Source organism: Ambystoma mexicanum, chromosome 2q, assembly GCF_040938575.1.
Source record: "Ambystoma mexicanum isolate Mex_15411 chromosome 2q, UKY_AmexF1_1, whole genome shotgun sequence".
NCBI lineage: Eukaryota > Metazoa > Chordata > Amphibia > Caudata > Ambystomatidae > Ambystoma > Ambystoma mexicanum.
In genome coordinates, this window is record NC_090924.1 from 725901032 (window position 1) to 725913829 (window position 12798).

A 12798-nucleotide genomic window follows, 5' to 3' on the forward strand; every position below is an offset into this window, starting at 1 on the left:
CCATGTGTTGTTGGCAGTGTGTTTCGATGGGTGAGCTAAGTGAAATATGCAGAAAATGCGTTTTCCCCCCACATTTCGCACTTTGAGGGGGTGTCTGGGTAATAAATTCTTGACCAATTTGGGAAAATCATACCTCTGCAGATCCCCACGGGTGTCCTCTTTTCGGAAATGCATGGGGTTCCCTGTTATCCTTGGTGGCTTGTACACACAAGGCCCATATCTGTATGGTGTGCCCATCTGCAGAGAGTGTGAAATTCAGGTGTGAAAACAGACTTGGGGTTACTTGTGTTTTAGGTTTTCCCCATGGCGCCCAGGTAGGTGCACCCACACATGTCAGGTACCGTTTTCATAGGGACACCTGTGGGAATGCGGGACAGTAGGCCATGTGTTGTTGGCAGCGTGTTTCGATGGGTGAGCCAAGTGAAATGTTCGGAAAATGCATTTTTCTCCCACATTTCGGACTTTGCGGGGGTGTCTGGATAATACATTCTGGACCGATCTGGACAAATCATACCTCTGCAGATTCCCACAGGTGTCCTCTTTTCGGAAATGGATGGGGTTCCCTGTTTTCCTTGGTGGCGTGGACACCCAAGGCCCATATCTGTATGGTGTGCCCGTCTGCAGAGAGTGTGAAATTCAGGTGTGAAAACAGACTTGGGGTTACTTGTGTTTTAGGCTTTCTCCTTGGCACCCAGGTAGGTTCACCCACACATGTGAGATACCATTTTCATTGGGACACCTGTGGGAATGCAGCACGGTAGGCCATGTGTTGTTGGCAGTGTATTTCGATGGGTGAGCCGAGTGAAATGTGCAGAAAATGCGTTTTCTTCCCACATTTCGGACTTTGCGGGTGTGTCTGTGTAATAAATTCTTGGCCGATTTGCGCAAATCATACCTCTGCAGATTCCCACGGGTGTCCTCTTTTAGGAAATGCATGGGGTTCCTTGTTTTACTTGGTGGCTTGGACACCTGAGGCCCATATCTGTATGGTGTGCCCGTCTGCAGAGAATGTGAAATTCAGGTGTGAAAACAGACTTGGGGTTACTTGTGTTTTAGGCTTTCCTCTTGACGCCCAGGTAGGGGCACCCACACATGTGAGGTACAGTTTTCATCAGGAAACCTGTGGGAATGCAGGACGGTAGGCCATGTGTTGTTGCCAGCGTGTTTCGATCAGTGAGCCAAGTGAAATGTGCAGAAAATGTGTTTTTTTCCCCACATTTTGGATTTTTCAAGGGTGTCTGGGTAATACATTCTGGGCCGATTTGCGGAAATCATACCTCTGTGGATTCCCACGGATGTCCTCTTTTCAGAAATGCATGGGGTTCCCTGTTTTCCTTGGTGGCTTGGACACCCGAGGCCCATATCTGTATGGTGTGCCTGTCTGCAGAGAGTGTGAAATTCAGGTGTGAAAACAGACTTGGGGTTACTTGTGTTTTAGGCTTTCTCCTTGGCGCCCAGGTAGGTGCACCCAAACATGTGAAATACCGTTTTTATCGGTACACCTGTGGGAACGCGGGACGGTAGGCCATGTGTTGTTGGCAGCGTGTTTCGATGGGTGTGCCGAGTGAAATGTACGGAAAATGCCTTTTTTCCCACATTACAGACTCTGCAGGGGTGCCTGGGTAATAAATTCTGGGCCGATTTGTGCAAATCATACCTCTGCGGATTCCCACGGGTGTCTTCTTTTCGGAAATGCATGGGGCTCCTTCTTTTCCTTGGTGGCTTGGACACCCGAGGCCCATATCTGTATGGTGTGCCCGTCTGCAGAGAGTGTGAAATTCAGGTGTGAAAAAAGACTTGGGTTACTTGTGTTTTAGGCTTTCCCCTTGGCGCCCAGGTAGGTGCACCCACACATGTGAGGTACTTTTTTCATCCGGACACTTGTGAGAACGCGGGATGGTAGGCCATGTGTTGTTGGCAGCGTGTTTCGATCGGTGAGCCAAGTGAAATGTGCAGAAAATGTGTTTTTTTCCCCCTCATTTTGGATTTTGCTGGTGTGTCTGGGTAATACATTTTGGGCCGATTTGCGCAAATCATACCTCTGCGGATTCCCACAGGTGTCCTCTTTTCAGAAATGGATGGGGTTCCCTGTTTTCCTTGTTGGCTTGGACACCCGAGGCCCATATCTGTATGGTGTGCGCATCTGTAGAGAGTGTGAAATTCAGGTGTGACAACAGACTTGGGGTTACTTGTGTTTTAGGCTTTCCCCTTGGTGCCCAGGTAGGTGCACCCACACATGTGAGGTACCATTTTCATCGGGACACCTGTGGGAACGCGGGACGGTAGGCCTTGTGTTGTTGTCAGCGTGTTTCGATGGGTGAGCCAAGTGAAATGTGCGGAAAATGCATTTTTTTCCAACATTACGGACTTTGTGTGGGTGTCTGGGTAATAAATTCTGGGCCGATTTGCGCAAATCATACCTCTGCGGATTCCCACGGGTGTCTTCTTTCGGAAATGCATGGGGTTCCCTGTCTTCCTTGGTGGCTTGGACACCCGAGACCCATGTCTGTATGGTGTGCCCGTCTGCAGAGAGTGTGAAATTCAGGTGTGAAAACAGACTTGGGGTTATTTGTGTTTTAGGCTTTCTCCTTGGCACCCAGGTAGGTGCACCCACACATGTGAGGTACCGTTTTCATCCGGATACCTGTGGCAATGCGGGACGATAGGCCATGTGTTCTTGGCAGCGTGTTTCGATGGGTGAGCCGAGTGAAATGTGCAGAAATGCATTTTTTTCCCACATTTCTGAATTTGCGGGGGTGTCTAGGTAATACATTCTGGGCCGATTTGCACGAATCATACCTCTGCGGATTCCGACAGGTGTCCTCTTTTCGGAAATGCAAGGGGTTCCCTGATTTCCTTGGTGGCTTGGACACCCGAGGCCCATATCTGTATGGTGGCGCATCTGCAGAGAGTGTGAAATTCAGTTGTGAAAACAGACCTGGGGTTACTTGTTTGTTAGGCTTTCCCCTTGTTGCCCAGGTACGTTCACCCACACATGTGAGGTAACATTTTCATCGGGACACCTGTGGGAACGTGGGACGGTAGGCCAAGTGTTGTTGGCAGCGTGTTTCGATGGGTGAGCCAAGTGAAATGTGCGGAAAATGCGTTTTTCCCCCACATTTCGGACTTTGCGGGGGTGTCTGGGTAATAAATTCTGGACCGATTTGGGCAAATCATACCTCTCTAGATTCCCACGGGTGTCCTCTTTTCGGAAATGCATGGGGTTCCCTGTTTTCCTTGGTGGCTTGAACACACAAGGCCCATATCTGTATGGTGTGCCCGTCTGCAGAGAGTGTGAAATTCAGGTGTGAAAACAGACTTGGGGTTACTTGTGTTTTAGGTTCTCCCCATGGCGCCCAGATAGGTGCACCCACACATGTGAGGTACCGTTTTCATCGGGACACCTGTGTGAATGCGGGACAGTAGGCCATGTGTTGTTGGGAGCGTGTTTCGATGGGTGAGCCAAGTGAAATGTGCAGAAAATGCGTTTTCCCCCCACATTTCGGACTTTGCGGGGGTGTCTGGGTAATAAATTCTTGACCAATTTGGGAAAATCGTACATCTGCAGATCCCCACGGGTGTCCTCTTTTCGGAAATGCATGGGTTCCCTGTTTTCCTTGGTGGCTTGGACACCCAAGGCCCATATCTGTATGGTGTGCCCGGCTGCAGAGAATGTGAAATTCAGGTGTGAAAACAGACTTGGGGTTACTTGTGTTTTAGGTTTTCCCCATGGCCCCCAGGTAGGTGCACCCACACATCTCAGGTACCGTTTTCATCGTGACACCTGGGGGAATGCGGGACGGTAGGCCATGTGTTGTTGGCAGTGTGTTTCGATCGGTAAGCCAAGTGAAATGTTCGGAAAATGCATTTTTCCCCCACATTTCGGACTTTGCAGGGGTGTCTGGATAATAAATTCAGGACCGATCTGGACAAATCATACCTCTGCAGATTCCCACAGGTGTCCTCTTTTCGGAAATGGATGGGGTTCCCTGTTTTCCTTGGTGGCTTGGACACCCAAGGCCCATATCTGTATGGTGTGCCCGTCTGCAGAGAGTGTGAAATTCAGGTGTGAAAACAGACTTGGGGTTACTTGTGTTTTAGGCTTTCTCCTTGGCACCCAGGTAGGTTCACCCACACATGTGAGATACCATTTTCATTGGGACACCTGTGGGAATGCAGCACGGTAGGCCATGTGTTGTTGGCAGTGTGTTTCGATGGGTGAGCCGAGTGAAATGTGCGGAAAATGCGTTTTCTTCCCACATTTCGGACTTTGCGGGTGTGTCTGTGTAATAAATTCTTGGCCAATTTGTACAAATCATACCTCTGCAGATTCCCACGGGTGTCTTCTTTTAGGAAATGCATGGGGTTCCCTGTTTTGCTTGGTGGCTTGGACACCTGAGGCCCATATCTGTATGGTGTGCCCGTCTGCATAGAATGTGAAATTCAGGTGTGAAAACAGACTTGGGGTTACTTGTGTTTTAGGCTTTCCCCTTGACGCCCAGGTAGGGGCACCCACACATGTGAGGTACAGTTTTCTTTGGGACACCTGTGGGAACGCGGGACAGTAGGCCATGTGTTGTTGTCAGCGTGTTTCGATGGGTGAGCCAAGTGAAATGTGCGGAAAATGCATTTTTTTCCCACATTTCGGACTTTGCGTGGGTGTCTGGGTAATACATTCTGTGCCGATTTGCGGAAATCATACCTCTGTGGATTCCCACGGGTGTCCTCTTTTCAGAAATGCATGGGGTTCCCTATTTTCCTTGGTTGCTTGGACACCCGAGGCCCATATCTGTATGGTGTGCCTGTCTGCAGAGAGTGTGAAATTCAGATGTGAAAACAGACTTGGGGTTACTTGTGTTTTAGGCTTTCTCCTTGGCGCCTATGTAGGTGCACCCACACATGTGAGGTACCGTTTTCATCGGTACACCTGTGGGAATGCGCGACGGTAGGCCATGTGTTGTTGGCAGCGTGCTTCGATGGGTGTGCCGAGTGAAATGTGCGGAAAATGCCTTTTTTCGCACATTTCAGACTTTGCGGGGGTGCCTGGGTAATAAATTCTGGGCCGATTTGTGCAAATCATACCTCTGCGGATTCCCACGGGTGTCTTCTTTTTGGAAATGCATGGGGCTCCTTGTTTTCCTTGGTGGCTTGGACACCCGAGGCCCATATCTGTATGGTGTGCCCGTCTGCAGAGAGTGTGAAATTCAGGTGTGAAAACAGACTTGGGGTTACTTGTATTTTAGGCTTTCCCCTTGGCGCCCAGGTAGGTGCACCCACACATGTGAGGTACCGTTTTCATCCAGACACCTGTGGGAACGCGGGACAATAGGCCATGTGTTGTTGGCAGCGTGTTTCGATGGGTGTGCCGAGTGAAATGTGCGGAAAATGCTTTTTTCCCCACATTTCAGACTTTGCGGGGGTATCTGGGTAATACATTCTGGACCGATTTGGGCAAATCATACCTCTGCAGATTCCCACTGGTGTCCTCTTTTCGGAAATGCATGGGGTTCCCTGTTTTCCTTGGTGGCTTGGAAACCCAAGGCCCATATCTGTATGGTGTGCCCGTCTGCAGAGAGTGTGAAATTCAGGTGTGAAAACAGACTTGGGGTAACTTATGTTTTAGGCTTTCCCCCTGGTGCCCAAGTAGGTGCACTCACACATGTGAGGTTACGTTTTCATCGGGACACCTGTGGGAACGCGGGACGGTAGGCCATGTGTTGTTGGCGGCGTGTTTCGATGGGTGAGCTGAGTGAAATGTGCAGGAAATGTGTTTTTATTCCCACATTTCGGAATGTGCGGGGGTGTCTGGGTAATAAATTCTTGTCCGATTTGCGAAAACCATACGTCTGCGGATTCCCACTGGAGTCCTCTTTTTGGAAATGCATGGGGTTCCCTGTTTTCCTTTGTGGCTTGGAAACCAGAGGCCCATATCTGTATGGTGTGCCTGTCTGCAGAGAGTGTGAAATTCAGGTGTGAAAACAGACTTGGGGTTACTTGTGTTTTAGGTTTTCCCCATGACGCCCAGGTAGGTGCACCGACACATGTGAGGTACCGTTTTCATTGGGACACCTGTGGGAATGTGGGACGGTAGGCCATGTCTTCTTTCTTGGCAGCGTGTTTCGATGGGTGAGCCAAGTTAAATGTGCGGAAAATGCGTTTTTCCCCCACATTGCAGACTTTGCGGGGGTGACTGGGTAATAAATCCTGGACCGATTTGGGCAAATCATACCTCTGCAGATTCCCACCGGTGTCCTCTTTTCGGAAATGCATGGGGTTCCCTGTTTTCCTTGGTGGCTTGGATACCCAAGGCTCATATCTGTATGGTGTGCCCGTCTGCAGAGAGTGTGAAATTCAAGTGTGAAAACAAACTTGGGGTTACTTCTGTTTTAGGCTATTCCCTTGGCACCCAGGTAGGTTCACCCACACATGTGAGGTACGGTTTTCATCGGGACACCTGTGGAAACGCGGGACGGTAGGCCATGTTTTCTGGGCTGCGTGTTTCGATGGTTGAGCCGAGTGAAATGTGCAGCAAATTCGTTTTTTTCCCACATTTCAGACTTTGTGGGTGTGTCTGTGTAATAAATTCTGGGCCGATTTGCGCAAATCATACCTCTGCAGATTCCAACGGGTGTCCTCTTTTAGGAAATGCATGGGGTTCCTTGTTTTGCTTGGTGGCTTGGACACCCGAGGCCCATATATGTATGGTGTGCCCGTCTGAAGAGAGTGTGAAATTCAGGTGTGAAAACAGACTTGGGGTTACTTGTGTTTTAGGCTTTCTCCTTGACGCCCAGGTAGGTGCACCCACACATGTGAGGTACCGTTTTCATCGGGATACCTGTGGGAACGCTGGACAGTAGGCCATGTTTTGTTGGCTGCGTGTTTCGATGGGTGAGCCAAGTGAAATGTGCAGAAAATGTGTTTTTTTCCCCACATTTCGAATTTTGCGGAGGTGTCTGGGTAATAAATTTTGTGCCGATTTGCGCAAATCATACCTCTGCGGATTCCCACAGGTGTCCTCTTTTCGGAAATGGATGGGGTTCCCTGTTTTCCTTGGTGGCTTGGACACCCGAGGCCCATATCTGTATGGTGGGCCTGTCTGCAGAGAGTGTGAAATTCAGGTGTGAAAACAGACTTGGGGTTACTTGTGTTTTAGGCTTTCCCCTTGGCGCCCAGGTAGGTGCACCCACACATGTGAGGTACCGTTTTCATCGGGACACCTGTGGGAATGCGGGACGGTAGGCCATGTGTTGTTGTCAGCGTGTTTCAATGTGTGAGCCGAGTGAAATATGCGGAAAATGCATTATTTTCCCACATTTCGGACTTTGCGGGGGTGTCTGGGCAATACATTCCTGGCTAATTTGCCGAAATGATACCTCTGTGGATTCCCACGGGTGTCCTCTTTTCGGAAATGGATGCGGTTCCCTGTTTTCCTTGGTGGCTTGGACACCCAAGGCCCATATCTGTATGGTGTGCCCGTCTGGAGAGAGTGTGAAATTCAGGTGTGAAAAATGACTTGGGTTTACTTGTGTTTTACGTTTTCCCGATGGCGGCCAGGTAGGTGCACCCACACATGTGAGGAACCGTTTTCATTGGGACACCTGTGGGAATGCGGGACGGTAGGCCATGTGTTGTTGGCAGCGTTTTTCGATGGGTGAGCCAATTGAAATGTGCGGAAAATGAGTTTTTCCCCCACATTTCGGACTTTGCGGGGGTATCTGGGTAATACATTCTGGACCGATTTGGGCAAATCATACCTCTGCAGATTCCCACCGGTGTCCTCTTTTCGGAAATGCATGGGGTTCCCTGTTTTCCTTGGTGGCTTGGACACCCAAGGCCCATATCTGTATGGTGTGCCCGTCTGCAGAGAGTGGAAATTCAGGTATGAAAAAAAAGACTTGGGCTTACTTGTGTTTTAGGCTTTCCCCTTGGCGCCCAGGTAGGTGCACCCACACATGTGAGGTACTTTTTTCATCCGGACACTTGTGGGAACGCGGGACGGTAGGTCATGTGTTGTTGGCAGCGTGTTTCGATCGGTGAGCCAAGTGAAATGTGCAGAAAATGCATTTTTTCCCCCACATTTTGGATTTTGCGGGTGTGTCTGGGTAATACATTTTGGGCCGATTTGCGCAAATCATACCTCTGCGGATTCCCACAGGTGTCCTCTTTTCGGAAATGTATGGGGTTCCCTGTTTTCCTTGTTGGCATGGACACCCGAGGCCCATATCTGTATGGTGTGCGCATCTGCAGAGAGTATGAAATTCAGGTGTGAAAACAGACTTGGGGTTACTTGTGTTTTAGGCTTTCCCGTTGGCGCCCAGGTAGGTGCACCCACACATGTGAGGTACCATTTTCATCGGGACACCTGTGGGAACGCGGGACGGTAGGCCATGTGTTGTTGTCAGCATGTTTCGATGGGTGAGCCAAGTGAAATGTGCGGAAAATGCATTTTTTTACAACATTACAGACTTTGTGTGGGTGTCTGGGTAATAAATTCTGGGACGATTTGTGCAAATCATACCTCTGCGGATTCCCACGGGTGTCTTCTTTTCGGAAATGCATGGGGTTCCCTGTCTTCCTTGGTGGCTTGGACACCGAGACCCATGTCTGTATGGTGTGCCCGTCTGCAGAGAGTGTGAAATTCAGGTGTGAAAACAGACTTGGGGTTAGTTGTGTTTTAGGCTTTCCCCTTGATGCCCAGGAAGGGGCACCCACACATGTGAGGTACCATTTTCATTGGGACACCTGTGGGAACGCGGGACAGTAGGCCATGTGTTGTTGTCAGCGTGTTTCGATGGGTGAGCTGAGTGAAATGTGCGGAAAATGCGTTTTCTTCCCACATTTCGGACTTTGCGGGTGTGTCTGTGTAATAAATTCTTGGCCGATTTGTACAAATCATACCTCTGCAGATTCCCACGGGTGTCTTCTTTTAGGAAATGCATGGGGTTCCCTGTTTTGCTTGGTGGCTTGGACACCTGAGGCCCATATCTGTATGGTGTGCCCGTCTGCATAGAATGTGAAATTCAGGTGTGAAAACAGACTTGGGGTTACTTGTGTTTTAGGCTTTCCCCTTGACGCCCAGGTAGGGGCACCCACACATGTGAGGTACAGTTTTCTTTGGGACACCTGTGGGAACGCGGGACAGTAGGCCATGTGTTGTTGTCAGCGTGTTTCGATGGGTGAGCCAAGTGAAATGTGCGGAAAATGCATTTTTTTCCCACATTTCGGACTTTGCGTGGGTGTCTGGGTAATACATTCTGTGCCGATTTGCGGAAATCATACCTCTGTGGATTCCCACGGGTGTCCTCTTTTCAGAAATGCATGGGGTTCCCTATTTTCCTTGGTTGCTTGGACACCCGAGGCCCATATCTGTATGGTGTGCCTGTCTGCAGAGAGTGTGAAATTCAGATGTGAAAACAGACTTGGGGTTACTTGTGTTTTAGGCTTTCTCCTTGGCGCCTATGTAGGTGCACCCACACATGTGAGGTACCGTTTTCATCGGTACACCTGTGGGAATGCGCGACGGTAGGCCATGTGTTGTTGGCAGCGTGCTTCGATGGGTGTGCCGAGTGAAATGTGCGGAAAATGCCTTTTTTCGCACATTTCAGACTTTGCGGGGGTGCCTGGGTAATAAATTCTGGGCCGATTTGTGCAAATCATACCTCTGCGGATTCCCACGGGTGTCTTCTTTTTGGAAATGCATGGGGCTCCTTGTTTTCCTTGGTGGCTTGGACACCCGAGGCCCATATCTGTATGGTGTGCCCGTCTGCAGAGAGTGTGAAATTCAGGTGTGAAAACAGACTTGGGGTTACTTGTATTTTAGGCTTTCCCCTTGGCGCCCAGGTAGGTGCACCCACACATGTGAGGTACCGTTTTCATCCAGACACCTGTGGGAACGCGGGACAATAGGCCATGTGTTGTTGGCAGCGTGTTTCGATGGGTGTGCCGAGTGAAATGTGCGGAAAATGCTTTTTTCCCCACATTTCAGACTTTGCGGGGGTATCTGGGTAATACATTCTGGACCGATTTGGGCAAATCATACCTCTGCAGATTCCCACCGGTGTCCTCTTTTCGGAAATGCATGGGGTTCCCTGTTTTCCTTGGTGGCTTGGAAACCCAAGGCCCATATCTGTATGGTGTGCCCGTCTGCAGAGAGTGTGAAATTCAGGTGTGAAAACAGACTTGGGGTAACTTATGTTTTAGGCTTTCCCCCTGGTGCCCAAGTAGGTGCACTCACACATGTGAGGTTACGTTTTCATCGGGACACCTGTGGGAACGCGGGACGGTAGGCCATGTGTTGTTGGCGGCGTGTTTCGATGGGTGAGCTGAGTGAAATGTGCAGGAAATGTGTTTTTATTCCCACATTTCGGAATGTGCGGGGGTGTCTGGGTAATAAATTCTTGTCCGATTTGCGAAAACCATACGTCTGCGGATTCCCACTGGAGTCCTCTTTTTGGAAATGCATGGGGTTCCCTGTTTTCCTTTGTGGCTTGGAAACCAGAGGCCCATATCTGTATGGTGTGCCTGTCTGCAGAGAGTGTGAAATTCAGGTGTGAAAACAGACTTGGGGTTACTTGTGTTTTAGGTTTTCCCCATGACGCCCAGGTAGGTGCACCGACACATGTGAGGTACCGTTTTCATTGGGACACCTGTGGGAATGTGGGACGGTAGGCCATGTCTTCTTTCTTGGCAGCGTGTTTCGATGGGTGAGCCAAGTTAAATGTGCGGAAAATGCGTTTTTCCCCCACATTGCAGACTTTGCGGGGGTGACTGGGTAATAAATCCTGGACCGATTTGGGCAAATCATACCTCTGCAGATTCCCACAGGTGTCCTCTTTTCGGAAATGCATGGGGTTCCCTGTTTTCCTTGGTGGCTTGGATACCCAAGGCTCATATCTGTATGGTGTGCCCGTCTGCAGAGAGTGTGAAATTCAAGTGTGAAAACAAACTTGGGGTTACTTCTGTTTTAGGCTTTTCCCTTGGCACCCAGGTAGGTTCACCCACACATGTGAGGTACGGTTTTCATCGGGACACCTGTGGAAACGCGGGACGGTAGGCCATGTTTTCTGGGCTGCGTGTTTCGATGGTTGAGCCGAGTGAAATGTGCAGCAAATTCGTTTTTTTCCCACATTTCAGACTTTGTGGGTGTGTCTGTGTAATAAATTCTGGGCCGATTTGCGCAAATCATACCTCTGCAGATTCCAACGGGTGTCCTCTTTTAGGAAATGCATGGGGTTCCTTGTTTTGCTTGGTGGCTTGGACACCCGAGGCCCATATATGTATGGTGTGCCCGTCCGAAGAGAGTGTGAAATTCAGGTGTGAAAACAGACTTGGGGTTACTTGTGTTTTAGGCTTTCTCCTTGACGCCCAGGTAGGTGCACCCACACATGTGAGGTACCGTTTTCATCGGGATACCTGTGGGAACGCTGGACAGTAGGCCATGTTTTGTTGGCTGCGTGTTTCGATGGGTGAGCCAAGTGAAATGTGCAGAAAATGTGTTTTTTTCCCCACATTTCGAATTTTGCGGAGGTGTCTGGGTAATAAATTTTGTGCCGATTTGCGCAAATCATACCTCTGCGGATTCCCACAGGTGTCCTCTTTTCGGAAATGGATGGGGTTCCCTGTTTTCCTTGGTGGCTTGGACACCCGAGGCCCATATCTGTATGGTGGGCCTGTCTGCAGAGAGTGTGAAATTCAGGTGTGAAAACAGACTTGGGGTTACTTGTGTTTTAGGCTTTCCCCTTGGCGCCCAGGTAGGTGCACCCACACATGTGAGGTACCGTTTTCATCGGGACACCTGTGGGAATGCGGGACGGTAGGCCATGTGTTGTTGTCAGCGTGTTTCAATGTGTGAGCCGAGTGAAATATGCGGAAAATGCATTATTTTCCCACATTTCGGACTTTGCGGGGGTGTCTGGGCAATACATTCCTGGCTAATTTGCCGAAATGATACCTCTGTGGATTCCCACGGGTGTCCTCTTTTCGGAAATGGATGCGGTTCCCTGTTTTCCTTGGTGGCTTGGACACCCAAGGCCCATATCTGTATGGTGTGCCCGTCTGGAGAGAGTGTGAAATTCAGGTGTGAAAAATGACTTGGGTTTACTTGTGTTTTACGTTTTCCCGATGGCGGCCAGGTAGGTGCACCCACACATGTGAGGAACCGTTTTCATTGGGACACCTGTGGGAATGCGGGACGGTAGGCCATGTGTTGTTGGCAGCGTTTTTCGATGGGTGAGCCAATTGAAATGTGCGGAAAATGAGTTTTTCCCCCACATTTCGGACTTTGCGGGGGTATCTGGGTAATACATTCTGGACCGATTTGGGCAAATCATACCTCTGCAGATTCCCACCGGTGTCCTCTTTTCGGAAATGCATGGGGTTCCCTGTTTTCCTTGGTGGCTTGGACACCCAAGGCCCATATCTGTATGGTGTGCCCGTCTGCAGAGAGTGGAAATTCAGGTATGAAAAAAAAGACTTGGGCTTACTTGTGTTTTAGGCTTTCCCCTTGGCGCCCAGGTAGGTGCACCCACACATGTGAGGTACTTTTTTCATCCGGACACTTGTGGGAACGCGGGACGGTAGGTCATGTGTTGTTGGCAGCGTGTTTCGATCGGTGAGCCAAGTGAAATGTGCAGAAAATGCATTTTTTCCACCACATTTTGGATTTTGCGGGTGTGTCTGGGTAATACATTTTGGGCCGATTTGCGCAAATCATACCTCTGCGGATTCCCACAGGTGTCCTCTTTTCGGAAATGTATGGGGTTCCCTGTTTTCCTTGTTGGCATGGACACCCGAGGCCCA